The sequence below is a fragment of the Tripterygium wilfordii genome, chromosome 18, assembly GCF_013401445.1.
Source record: "Tripterygium wilfordii isolate XIE 37 chromosome 18, ASM1340144v1, whole genome shotgun sequence".
Lineage (NCBI taxonomy): Eukaryota > Viridiplantae > Streptophyta > Magnoliopsida > Celastrales > Celastraceae > Tripterygium > Tripterygium wilfordii.
The window spans coordinates 3,866,725-3,881,875 of NC_052249.1; positions in this window are offsets into that span (position 1 = coordinate 3,866,725).

Below are 15,151 nucleotides of genomic sequence, written 5' to 3' on the forward strand. Positions count from 1 at the left end.
GTAGATCCAAGTTCGAATATGGCTTCAAGCATTTGGTTGCTTTTTTTTAAAAAAAACCCCCCATTATTTTCCTTTTAAGTTTTTACCAGCATTTCTTTCTTTTTTTAAAATCTACCAGCATGTCTTTCTTTTTCTAAACGCTACCGTTTATTACAAGTATCGTGGCTCGTATCTGAGTGTGACATCGAGGGGATTGAGAAATTACGTGATCTCTATGTAAGTACGTGATCTCTATGTATTTCGTGATATTTTTATTTTTGACTTTAATTTTACTGTATAATCAATGAGAAATTAGTTAATTCTTCAGTAAATAACACTAAAAAAGTTTCGAGGGTGCTGCCTCCGAATCCTCATCCCACTTGAAAATTCTTGGCTCCGCCCATGGTCTTCTATGCTCCATAGTTGATTGTGCATCCTTCCCTAAAAAAATTGGAAAGTCTAGAGTTCTACACCCTTTAGGGAGTGGAACGTGATATACTTTCTCTATGAAAGGTCTACAATACACAGGTCTCCCCATGTGCACGGAACCCAAGATGTCTAGGACGATGTTCATATCTTGATCCCTAATTACCACATGCTGGGACTGATTCCGGATCCCATGTGGTAGATGATAAGGTCGTTGATAACCATACTAATCCTGGTCATTGTTTGAGCTTCTGGCCCGGGTGGCTCCTAGGCCGAGCTTCAGACCCATATCGTTGTTCGAGTTTAATGTGTATGAATTAAGACATGATTGGTTTATAATTAAAATAGATTGAAATAAATATGAATTAATCAACGTATACATATTAATTAATTTTTTTTCATGAAAAAGTCATCATTCTAGGGGATTCTCATTACTGATTGATCATGAACAACAAGTTGATCAAGGAAAGGAAGCACACAACACCACCATTGTTCAATATCTAATACATTACGAGCGAACCTAACAAGAGTGTGCGCAACACAATAGCCCTCCCTACCAACATGATGGAAGGAGATGGAGTGGAAAGCTAAACATATTGCCTTGACTAGACAAGTTGGACCTATGGTAGATTTAATTTGAGCATCTCAATTGTCCATGTACCAAGAATCTCCCTCAACCACAACATTTAGGAATCCCGGAGAGAATAGCTAGCCAAAGCTTCAATATTGTCAACATATATTGCCCACCGCTCTTTCTCTCTTGCTAGCTGACATTAACACCCGCCTAGCTTCATCCCTAATCGACCACTGCTCTCCCACCCCCGCAACATTCTTGGAAACAAAGATCGCTCCATCCACATTCAATTTGAACAATATATTTGGAATTAAACTCTTTCTTTTGCAATAGTTTCATATATATCTTCTCGCATCATATGATGTATTTAGCAACAGTTATATTAATTGTTGCCAATAAATTAACATAACACAACACTGTCTAGAAAACTATTACAAACGATCACATCCATCGACAACACTTAAATTAACTGCTGCAATTGATTTTTCTTTAGCAACGATATAAATGAATGTTGCAAAACTTTCGACTCTATAGCAACAGTTGCTACTAACAATTGCATAATGTGCTATCCGGCAACAATTAGTAATAAACGTTGCGAAATCGTGATACTTTGTACAACATTTTGTGTAAACGTCGCAAATAGACTAATTTACAACATTTATATAAATGTTGCTCCGAAATTATCGTAGAATAGGAGTATTTCTTGTAATGTGTGAATCAAGAGCAAAGTCTTCACGACATCTCGCATGAAGATCTTATCTTGAATCAAATTTATGTTTTCATTTTTGTTTTAGGTACACAATGAAACAAATTGTCAAATTTATTTTTCGTTTTTCGTTTTTTGTTTTATATTTTTATTTTATATTTTTGTTTTCATAGGTTTTACAAGTGATACCAAATAGTAACTTAACAAATTAAGTTTGAAAAAGGATTCTTCAAACACACTAAATAGATGAGCCTACCATGAATGAACAAACGTGAGTTCAAATCATTTATGTTCGTGAATAGACACGTTTAATGATCGTGAAGAAACATTTACATCTGTGATCTATTTTTGACTAAATATTCATAAATACATTTATTAGCAACATTGATGATCATGCTTGAATCAAAATTGAAATTATAATATGTTAGCTTGTTTAATGAAAAATGATAAGAAAATTAGAGGTAAGTCTCTCAATTAAAAATTATATTCTAATAAGGTCAGTTAAATAATTTTTGTTTCATAAAGTTTAAAACAATATTTCATAAAGTATAAAAAAATATGATTCATTTGTTTTATTGATTGAAATACCCTTATCTTCCCCATTTGGTACCCAAAATCAGATCCTCCTCCTCCGATGGCTATTCTGGCCACTTAATGGCTGGAGATAGTGTGCCTAGTGACCGACACCAAAGTGTGTGTGTGTGTACTTACCCCAAGTGTAGGGTATCGTCAAGTAATAAACCGGTGAGTCCGGTATCGATCCACGAGGAAGCAATGCAAATTTGAAGTGAATGATATGCAAATGACTAGCTAACACTAATAAACACAATGAATATCAAATAAAAGCAAGTAAAAGAAATGGGCCGAATGACTCGGTTGCATGAGCGATTTTGTAATCAAAGTAAGCACAAATTGGATTTAAAACAATTAATTAAAAACCTAGTCTCTAGTCCGTCCCGGTGGCTACTCGGTTCTCATACTCAAGGTATCATTGCAAACACACACAACCATACACAATGCATTGTGTGATACTATCAATCATGCATATGCAAAGAGAATTGGGTTATAAGACTTCAATTCATACATGTAGGCCATCGGGTCTCTTAATCTACGATAAACGCAAAGGGATAAGCACCAAATATTATGAATTAATATTCCCCCTTGGGGCTTGGCTTGGCTAACACCCTAGTTTCACACTCAAAGATCAATTAACCATAACTCTCCCATGCACATTCCTAATTTAACCCAAAACCCCATCATCAATACACATAATTAATAGCTATGCAATGAAAAACTCAATTAATTAAGGAAATCATGCAATGGGTTTAACAATTCTCAATCGAACACATTAGATGCAGTCCCTAGACTAGACAATCCAAGAATACAAGCAAATATGTCATTCCCATAGATCCAATCACACAACTATCACGAAATTAAAAGAGAGAAATCGAAGCTACGATTCTTTGAGCATACCTTAAGTAATCGAAACCGAGCACCCACCGTTTGGGACTAGAAACTAGAAAGAGAACTTAGCCACTCATCATAATGGACATAAACATCAATTTTATAGATGAAAATCAATGTCTACACACGAAATCACAAGAAACCAAGAAAAACTTAGAGAGAGAAATAGAGAGAAAAACAATGGAGGCAAGAAGTTGGAGGAGATGAATTGTGTGAAGGAAGAAGAAATCTTAGCGTTTTCTCCTCCTTTTACCATTGAAAATACCAAACTACCCTTATACAAACGTTCCCCATTGGTTATATACATGATTTACCCTAAATGCCCTTGAAATGTTGTGCAGGAAAATTGCAGTTCCGCGGTGGTGTCCGGACAGGTGTCCGGACGGGTGTCCGGACACTTCATGCGTCCATCAACTTTGAAGCCTCTGTCTCAATTTATGAAGAAAGCGTCCGGACGGGTTTAGGGTTTAGGGTTTAGGGTTTAGGGTTCTACTGCTACCGCCCATATCTGTTTATAATAACTGTCACTAACACTTACTAACATTTAAATTTCCGCCACTAACAGTAACATTTATTTATTTATACAGTATTATTTATATTTGTGGTTGGCTTTACACTGCCCCACCCGTATAGATATATATATATATATATATGGTCGGTTGAGCCGCCTAAAATAACCTTTTATTTCTGTTAATATTTATGGTTGGCCTCTTTGCCCCATTTTATTTTATTTTATTTTAAATTTTTTTTATTTTGTGTATATTCACTCTTTTAATTTTGTTAAAAAAATAATTAAAATAAAATAAAATAAAAAAAGGGGGTTATTATCATTGACATTTTCTTTTATGCAAGGACGTCGATCTCAAAATCCAAATCTTCTTAAATTCAATCCAGAGATTGAACGAACTCTTGCACAACTGAGAAGAGAAGTAAGAGGAAATATGGCAGAAGAGAATCCTGAGAATGCTCTTGCTAGAATTGCAAATCCACCAGTCAATGCACCTGCTCGGAGGCCAATGAAGAATTCATTCATACCTCAGAATATGGAGCAGCCATCCAGCATAGCATTTCAACCCAATGTCCAAGGCAATGCCACATTCTCTCCAGTTCTACTCAATGCAGTCCCACATTTCCGAGGCACAACATTTGATGACCCTTACCTACACATTAGAGAATTCTTTGAACTCTGTAAGACACAATCTGTTCAGGGCTTGACGTCAGAAGAAGTACGACTCATGTTGTTTCCATTTTCTCTCAAAGACAATGCGAAACTGTGGTTCAACTCTTTGACCCCAGGATCGATCACTACATGGGAGCAAATGGCAACAAAATTCTTGAAGAAATTTTTCCCAGCCCAGAAGACGAAGCAATTAAGAAAGGAAATTCAAACATGGCAGCAAAAAGATGGGGACTTATTTTATGAAGCTTGGGATAACTTTAAACAGCTACTGCTAAAATGTCCACACCACAACTTGTCACAAGATGATCAAGTTCAAGCTTTTTATGAAGGACTCGACGCAACAAACACAAGCATCGTAGACTCAGCTTGTGGAGGCATATTAATGGAGAAAAGCAGTGAAGAAGCTTTTGACTTATTTGAAACTTTAAGTGAAAATTCTCAACAATTTTCATCTAGAGTAAAGCAAGGGGTAAAGCTTCCAAAAGGCGTATATGAAGTCCACACCAGAGTAGAAAACCAACCTCAGTTGCAAGCCATGGAGAAGAAGATTGACATGTTAATGAAAGCAATTTCATCTTCCCAACAAGCAACCCAAGTTGAGATGTGTGCCATTTGTTCTCAATCTAACCACACCACGGAAACATGTCCTATGTCTTCTAACGCTGAACAAGAACATACCAATTATGTGGGACAAGGTGGCTTCCATCCCAACAACAATCCATTTTCAAATACATACAATCCAGGATGGAGAAATCACCCAAATTTCAGTTGGGGAGGACAAGGCCAGAGTAAGCAATACAATCAGAAGATGACACAACAAGTTCCTATTGAACCAAAGAAACCTTCTTTGGAGGAGCAAATGGCTCTTCTAGCTCTCAACACCAACAATTTTATTCAGAAAACGACGGAGCAAAACAACAGGTACGACCAACAATTCAGCAACATACATGGATCTATTCAGAAACTAGAAGTTCAAGTTGGTCAAATTGCTGAGCGACTAAGTGAAAGGGAGCTGGGCAGATTGCCGAGTCAACCAGAAGTCAATCCAAAAGGCAAGGAACAAATCAATGCTATTACCACCAGACGCGGAACAACTGTGGGATTTTTAGAGAACGATGGTGAAAAGGCCAAAAAGCCTAATGAGGAAATTCAGCCCAAGCCAACTGACTTATCAAAGCATAAAATGAATGAGTCTCGTGTGCCTTTTCCTAGCCGGTTGGTGAATGAGAAGAAGACTGACCAGATGCGGCGAATGATGGATATATTCAGAAAAGTTGAGATCAACATTCCGCTTCTTGACGCGATTCAACAAATTCCTCCCTATGCAAAATTTCTCAAAGATGTCTGCACCAGAAAGAAGAAACTGGCACCATATGAGAAGATTATGTTGTCTGAACAATGCAGTGCCGTTCTAAACAAGAAGCTACCACCAAAGCTAAAGGATCCAGGGAGTTTCACTATCCCTTGTACTGTTGGGCAAGTCTCTTTCGAGAAAGCTTTTCTAGACCTGGGTGCTAGCATCAATCTGATGCCATATTCAGTTTTTGTGCAACTTGGTCTCGAAAAGGAATTACAACCAACTTCAATCACTTTGCAATTGGCAGATCGGTCAATAAAATTTCCACGCGGTATCATAGAAGATGTTCTTGTCAAAGTTGATACATTTCTCCTTCCAGCAGATTTTATTATCCTTGATATGGAGGAAGACAGAAACATACCAATTATTTTGGGGAGGCCTTTCTTAGCCACTGCAGGAACTATTGTGGATGTACAAAAGGGTTGCTTGTCCATGACTGTACAAGGACAAACGGTGGAATTTAATCTATTTGAAGCTACTAGACACCCTTCTGATACAGGGGAGTGTTTTAGCATTGAAGTTGTTGATGGCTCAATTTATGATTCATTTTTGGAGCATCAATCTATTGACCATTTGGCAACTTGTCTTGCGTTTCCTGAACTGCAAGTTGAAGACGATGGTGAAGTTGCAGAATTTTGTGCATATTTGCAGGCACAACAACCAATGAATCATAGGTGGATTCGTACATTTGAAGCTCTCGGTCCTTCACTTCCGAAAGTGGTTCGTTCTATTGAATCTCCACCAAAGCTAGAGTTGAAGCAACTTCCAGATCATTTGAAATATGCTTATCTTGGTGCTAAAGAGGCATTACCTGTCATTGTCGCTGCTAACCTTACTGATTCAGAGGAAGAAAGTCTCTTGAGGGTGCTACGACAATACAAAAGTGTCATTGGGTGGTCCATTGCTGACATCAAAGGCATAAGTCCCACTATGTGTATGCACCGAATTTTACTAGAAGAAGATTCAAAATCCTCACGTGAAGCACAAAGACGCCTCAATCCATCGATGAAGGAGGTAGTTCGATCTGAAATATTGAAGTTGTTGGATGTAGGAGTCATCTATCCTATTTCTGATAGCCAATGGGTCAGTCCTGTTCAAGTGGTTCCCAAGAAATCTGGAATCACGGTAATTACTAATGAGAACAATGAGCTCATCCCAACAAGAAAACAGACAGGGTGGCGTGTTTGTATTGATTATCGAAAGCTGAATTCTGCCACAAGAAAGGATCACTTTCCCTTACCATTTCTTGATCAAGTGCTAGAAAGACTGGCGGGCCATTCCCATTATTGTTTTCTTGATGGCTACTCTGGCTATAATCAAATTGTGATCGCACCAGAGGATCAAGAGAAAACAACTTTCACATGTCCTTTTGGGACATTTGCATATAGAAGAATGCCATTTGGGCTTTGCAATGCACCAGCTACTTTTCAACGGTGCATGACAAGTATATTCTCTGACATGGTGGGCCACATCATTGAAGTCTTTATGGATGATTTCTCCGTGTTTGGATCATCTTTTGATACCTGCCTGTGCAATCTTGCCTTGGTTCTGGAGAGATGCCAGAAGACTAATCTGGTGCTTAATTGGGAGAAATGTCATTTTATGGTTCGAGAAGGCATTGTTCTTGGTCATCTTATTTCCGAGAAGGGGATTGCCGTTGACAAAGCAAAAATTGAAGTTATTTCTAGATTGCCACCTCCTACTTCTGTAAAAGGTGTGCGATCTTTTCTCGGACATGCGGGGTTCTATCGCCGGTTCATCAAAGATTTTTCGAAGATTTCCAGGCCATTGTGCAATTTGCTTTCCAAGGATGCCACTTTCCATTTTGATGACGAGTGTTTGCAAGCATTCAACAAATTGAAGCAATTACTTACATCTGCACCTATCATGATGGCACCAGATTGGAGTTTACCATTTGAGCTCATGTGTGATGCCAGTAACTATGCAATTGGAGCCGTGTTGGGGCAAAGAGTTGACAAGCTACCACATGTCAGTTACTATGCAAGTCGTACTCTCAATGATGCCCAACTTAATTACTCAACAACAGAAAAAGAACTGTTGGCTGTAGTTTTTGCATTGGAGAAATTCCGATCATACCTGATTGGATCTAAGGTGATTGTCTATAGCGATCATGCGGCCCATATCCTAAACCCTAAACCCTAAAACCCTAAACCCTAAACCCTAAACCCTAAACCCTAAACCCTAAACCCTAAACCCTAAACCCTAAACTAATAAACACAATGAATATCAAATAAAAGCAAGTAAAAGAAATGGGCCGAATGACTCGGTTGCATGAGCGATTTTGTAATCAAAGTAAGCACAAATTGGATTTAAAACAATTAATTAAAAACCTAGTCTCTAGTCCGTCTCGGTGGCTACTCGGTTCTCATACTCAAGGTATCATTGCAAACACACACAACCATACACAATGCATTGTGTGATACTATCAATCATGCATATGCAAAGAGAATTGGGTTATAAGACTTCAATTCATACATGTAGGCCATCGGGTCTCTTAATCTACGATAAACGCAAAGGGATAAGCACCAAATATTATGAATTAATATTCCCCCTTGGGGCTTGGCTTGGCTAACACCCTAGTTTCACACTCAAAGATCAATTAACCATAACTCTCCCATGCACATTCCTAATTTAACCCAAAACCCCATCATCAATACACATAATTAATAGCTATGCAATGAAAAACTCAATTAATTAAGGAAATCATGCAATGGGTTTAACAATTCTCAATCGAACACATTAGATGCAGTCCCTAGACTAGACAATCCAAGAATACAAGCAAATATGTCATTCCCATAGATCCAATCACACAACTATCACGAAATTAAAAGAGAGAAATCGAAGCTACGATTCTTTGAGCATACCTTAAGTAATCGAAACCGAGCACCCACCGTTTGGGACTAGAAACTAGAAAGAGAACTTAGCCACTCATCATAATGGACATAAACATCAATTTTATAGATGAAAATCAATGTCTACACACGAAATCACAAGAAACCAAGAAAAACTTAGAGAGAGAAATAGAGAGAAAAACAATGGAGGCAAGAAGTTGGAGGAGATGAATTGTGTGAAGGAAGAAGAAATCTTAGCGTTTTCTCCTCCTTTTACCATTGAAAATACCAAACTACCCTTATACAAACGTTCCCCATTGGTTATATACATGATTTACCCCAAATGCCCTTGAAATGTTGTGCAGGAAAATTGCAGTTCCGCGGTGGTGTCCGGACAGGTGTCCGGACGGGTGTCCGGACACTTCATGCGTCCATCAACTTTGAAGCCTCTGTCTCAATTTGTGAAGAAAGCGTCCGGACGGGTACTGTGGGTGTCCGGATGGTAAGTGTCCGGACACCTTGGGAAGTGTCCCGACACCTCACAGCAAAAAGTGCCCAAAAAGTGCTACAACTTGCCCGAACAAGGTCCGATTCCTACAAAACCAAGGGGAAACATTTGTAAGTGTAAAATTAAGCTAAAATGCAATCAAATACATTAACTAAGTGCTAGAACATCCTAATTAAAGGACATTAGAACCTCAAAATAGAGGTCCAATCACCTAGGTTTGGAGAACACTCTTATAGTGGTGGCTGGCGGAAATGTTGTCTCCGGCAGCCAGATCGAGCTATTTTCTTCATGGGTGGTCGCGGTTTCAAGGTCAAATTCGAGTGAAGCCAGCAACTGATGGTGGCGAATGATGACTGGGGGTTGGTCATTGTGCTTTGATGCTTTTCTTTGGTGGGTTGACAGCCTTGATTGGTGACTGGATGGCGGTACTCTATTATGCTCATGGGATCTCCTGATATGTTATCTGTCTTAACATGTTGATTTGTTATTTGTTTTATTATATCTATTTAAAGATGGAAACACGACAAAAAAATGTCAAAACAGATATATATTATCAATATACCCAAAATAGCTATAATATCAACATATCTTATATCAACATATCATTAGCAGAACGGAAAGAAATTACAAAAAATACCACAAAAAAATGCCAAAAATCTTATATAATATAAAGATATATAGCCTTTTCATTTTTTGTTCTCTATTTCTCTTTCTCGGCGTGTATATTTGATTGAAGAAGAAGTATTTGTTAGGATTTTGATAAAAAAGGGTGTTTAGATGAATAAAGAAATATGGGCAGAAGTAATCCATCAAAACGGACTAAGTAGTCATCGGGATGGTAGTCATGGAGCGGTAGCAAAATATAGATAGAGGGGCATTCGTCCGAATGGGCGGGGAAGCCTTCCCTAGTTAGCAACGTGATTGTTATCATATTTGTAATCGAAAACATCTTGGGGAAGGGACTCCTAGGTAGAATTAAACTTCAAGATTTTTCTTCTACATAAATACTAGTGGTTTCATAAGTGTTTTTGTAGAGAGAGAAACAATGGGTTGTGTGCGTTGAGCATTGAGAGAGCAAAAAGGGATAACTTTATGGTGCATCTCTCGGGTTTTGTCAAGGTTTCTTGGTGAGAGATTCAAGATGTAGAGTATTAGAGATATATATGAGCTAGATCAGGGCTTATGAATATCTCTTGGGTTCTTGGATATTCTTGGTGAGAGAAAATTGTCAATGTGTGGTAGTACAAAATTATGCATTGTGAAATTTTCTCTTGTTTGGAATTTTTCACGTAAATTGTTTATGTTGTGATTGTGTTTCTATTATTAAGTTCAATTTATCTTTTATTCTTGATATTGTCAAAGGAAGATCTTGGGGTAATTTCTCAATATATCTAGAAGAAAGAGATAGACAGAAGCATTGATTGACGGAGAAAGAGATAGACAAACGAGATCAGTGGGGGAAATACTGCCAGCGAAGAAAGAATAAGAAGTGTCGATCTCTGTCGCAAGTGAAGCAGGAAGATGTGAAAGCTCTTTTATATAGGTAAAGATATTATGGTTTGTTCCTAATATTTGGTCTTATTTATAAACTTTTTTTTAGATGTTCTTATTGCAACAAATCTTTTTACATTTTGTCCTTATTTGCAAACCTTCCTTTAATGATTCAGGTTATTTACAACTCTCACTTTCCATGAATAAGTAACATTTATATAAATTAAAATACTAACCTCTTAGTCTTAGTCATGCTGTGGGGGACCAAATTCCCTATCGGAGTGGAAATGAGGATTGACAATAGGACTAGTCATTTTCAGATATTTGTTTCTTTTGCTAGCTTTGTGGCATTTCCTGTCCTGTGTGTTGTTATTTTACTTTTTGGTTTGGTTAGTCTCTCTGCGGACGCGGACAACACAATAAGCAACAAATTTTTTCCTTATGTCATTGTGTAGAAATTTCTCTCACTAGATGATAGATGCAATAATGCATAACTTGTCTCATAACTTGTCTCAATAGATGATAGATGCAATAATGCATGCATGCATGCATGGCGTATAAAATGGGAGTCTTTTTCTTTCATCTATTGACACATGATTCGTTGTACAAATTGCTTTTCGTGCCATTCACGATCTTTGCATAACTCAATTATTGTCCTTGCATGTTTTTTCGTGCCATTCACGATCTTTGCATAACTCAATTATTACCATGTAATAAATATAAATAAAAACAATTAAGTTCATTTGGATACAATAAAATTAAAAAAATATTGTAGTTTGAACTTAATTTTTCCAAACTAAAACGAATGCATACATATACATATATATATATATATATATATAATATATATTGGTTATCGAAAAAAATATGAATTGATCATGGGGGTAGTTACTATTCAGTCACAACAATATATTTACGTGTAATTTGACATCAAAATTTTAAATTTCCTACAATACACTCATTTTGAGTGGTTTTACTAATCATGAATTTATTTTCATTTTAATCACTTCAAGTGATAATATAATTGAAAATTTGTCATTTTTATTGACGAGATTGATAGTAACTACCCCTATCTTTCGAAAAGGTCAAAGACGTGTATATATTTATAATTAAAAAATTGGATAGAAATTATGGTCAAGGAGGACACTCGAGCCACACAACATGGTGGATTACATTTCCACTCCTATCTTTGGATGACTTATTTATACTTATCCCATTGATATTTGGACTTTCTTTTATTTTGGTTCAATGTTTTCCAAATTAATTACTAGCAATTAATGATTATATCTTTTTTGCTTTGGATTTTGGAAAATAAAGTTAGATTTATCCGTTTAAAGAAAATATAGAGAAATTAACTAGACTTTAAAATTCCATTTAATTAGTTGATAATAATAAAAATAATATAAAGTTATATTTATCTCGTAAGATTATTCGTTTGTTCTGTACTATTAGCAAACTTTACCCACTTGTCTTTGTTCCAACAATTTCTCCTTGTGCTATCACATCAATCTCTTCCATTGATGCTCACATGTTGGTCAAGACGGTAGGTTTTTTCTATCTTTTGTATTCAATTTGCCAACTTGCCATTGATTGTAAAATTGGTGTTGCAAGTTCAAATCAATCAAGCATCGAGTAGGAACAAGCCAAGAAAATGCATAATATCAACGAGTACGATCATATTGTGAATGTTTTGAGATTAAACATTCAAGTTGGATGTAAACTCATAAATCCAAGTTGTTCAAGTATATAGTTGTTCAAATACTTCTACATATTTACAAAGTATATTTAATATGTAGCATCCTAGATCATTTAGTTAAAATATTATTCTGTTTGCATTCACAATTATAATTGGTCACTACGACTAATCCTAATTAGTCGACCTATGAATACAACAAAATATGACAAAAAATTCTCTTTCCTCTTTCCTTGAATATCTTAATGTTTCACCAATTTGCTTTTCTAGATCATTGATTTCATTCTAAGATATCAATCACTAACTAAAATTTTGAGAAAAAGATAGAAGTCATAAATGTACTACCTAAGATAAACTATTCTCAAGGATCTCACACATTTGAAAGTTGAGTTCAATACTTTCATCACCCTTACTAGTCGAATAATGCACACGTACGTAGTATGAAATACGCGTTACGATATTTTTTCTTTTTCCATAGAGTGTGTCATCAACCATGAATTGAATACCATACAGATTGTAGTTTAGACATACTCTAATATCTTACTTGAGTTCACATATATACTCCTTTTAAAATTTCAAAGAACTCGCATATGGCATTAGAAACAAATATAGTGAATCATGAACTCATTCACTTTCGGGCACAAAAAGTTTTGTGACCTCATATTAATTTATTTGTTAAGGTGACAAATTTATTTCAAGCTTTGAACTTTATATTATCACCTAGATAATAATTTTAAAATTGTGTCATCTCCATTTATTACGAAGTAATGGAGGTGATTACCCATGTGTGAGAGGGCTAAATATTTATCTGTCTGACATACCTTTGCCAAATAGAAATACAATTACAATTTGTATGCATGCATGTTTAACAAAACTCAGTAGGCACAAATGACAAGCAAATCGTTAATTTGTGAACATTTAGAGAAAAATAAAATATTCAGTATATTACATTCTATGTAATCCTAGCGATTTAACATGTCCAATGACTACATCTCTAGGTATAGGTTTGTTATTGGATTTGCAATCATCTTATGTGTATTTATGTACTGAATGTTCAACTCTTTTCGTACCACCATTTCTCTTACGAAATTGCACTTCGTATCCATATGTTTGGTTTTACTATGATATTTGGATATTTTGTGTATGCAGTTGATACTTAGCTATCATAATTAACCAATAGTAGGTATGCATCATTCTCACTAACTCCCAAATGATATAGGAACTTTTTAAGCCAAACGGCCTCTTATAATGCAGTTGAAGATGCCACAAGTTCAGCTTTCATTAAGGATAACGTTATACGTGTCCATTTCTAGCTACTCCAAAATATTGCGCCATTGTTGAGCAAGAAAACAAAATCATAGGTTGATTTCATTCATCTAAATCTCCTTCCCAATCAGCATCGGTATAGACTTCAAGTTGCAAATCATTTCTTTGATAGCATGATTAATAATCAAAAGTACCCTTTAGATACATTAAGTTTTTTTAATGGTTGTCCAAAGTGCTTGTCCTGGATTGGTTTGGTATCTATTTACCATTCCAACAACAAAAAATATATTAGGCCTTGTATACATCACTACATACATTAGGCTTCCAAGTGCTTTAATTTGACTTATGAAATTCTTTTCATTTGCTCATTTTCTTGCATATTCTCTCCATACAATCAATGGCTTAACCCTCTTTTCATTTGCTCATTTTCTTGCATAGTCTATCTATACAATCAATGGCTTAACCCTGCTTCTTTTGTAATAGGAGTGTATAGGTTTACAATCTTGCATATGGAAAAGTTCAAGAACTTTTTTGATATACAACTCTTGTAAAAGAGACAAAAATTTCTTTGAACGATCTCTTGAAATTTAACTCCAAGAATATATGTTGCTTCATCCATATCCTTCATTTCAAAGTTGGAGGCTAACAAACCTTTAATGGTATTCACAAACTACTTATTATTACCAGTTATTAGTATGTCATCGACATACAATGATAAGATTACAAACTTATCCTTGGACCTTTTAATATATACGTAGTCATCTTCATCAGTCATGATGAAATCTTATGATATTATGACACTATGAAAGCCTATATAACACTTCATAGAAGAATGATTGAGGTCATATATCACACTTTGTTTTTTTGGTCTTCTTTTATGAAACCAACCGGTTGTTTCGTGTAAAGGTTCCCTTCTAATTATTCATTGAGAAAATCAATTTTTACATCCATTTGATATAATTCAAGATTCATTTTTCTACTATATCCAAAATTAGGTGAATTGAAGTAAACCTCACTATAGTAGAAAAAGTCTTCTCATAATCACTTCCTTCTTGTCAAGTATAGCATCAATCTTTCCCTTAACTTTAAGAACTCATTTGTTCCCAGTTTGCATCCTTTTGGTAGATCAACCGATCCCCAAACTTGATTTGATCTCATGGTTTTCATCTCCCCTTCCATTACTTGTATTCATTTTTCCTTTATAGGGCATGAAAAAGTCTCGTTTACATTTCTTGGCTTATCATCTTCTTATGGAGTAACTATAAAGAAAGAGTCTCCATTTGGATGGATGATAGGCGAATCTAGATGGGTATACTAGAAAACATGTCTAAAGGACTTGTCGTCCGGACGAGTTCACTAGGCGTATAGACTGTTGGCGGGGGTGTAACTAAGTTCCTATTGTTTTGCTTTCTTTAAACATGGGTAAGAGAGACGACAATACCTAGTTATTGAGAGAGAACAAGATAGGAAAAACTTTGTGGTATATCTCTTGGTGTAATTGGGTTATGGGTGTGGGATTATGAGAGATTCAAGACATAGTCTTAGAGAGTATAAGCTGGAGTGGGTGATAATCTCTTGAGTTCTTGGGTTTTCTTTGGTTTATTGGATAGAGATTTCAATGAGAATATGTTTAGTAAGACTGAGAATAACATGTA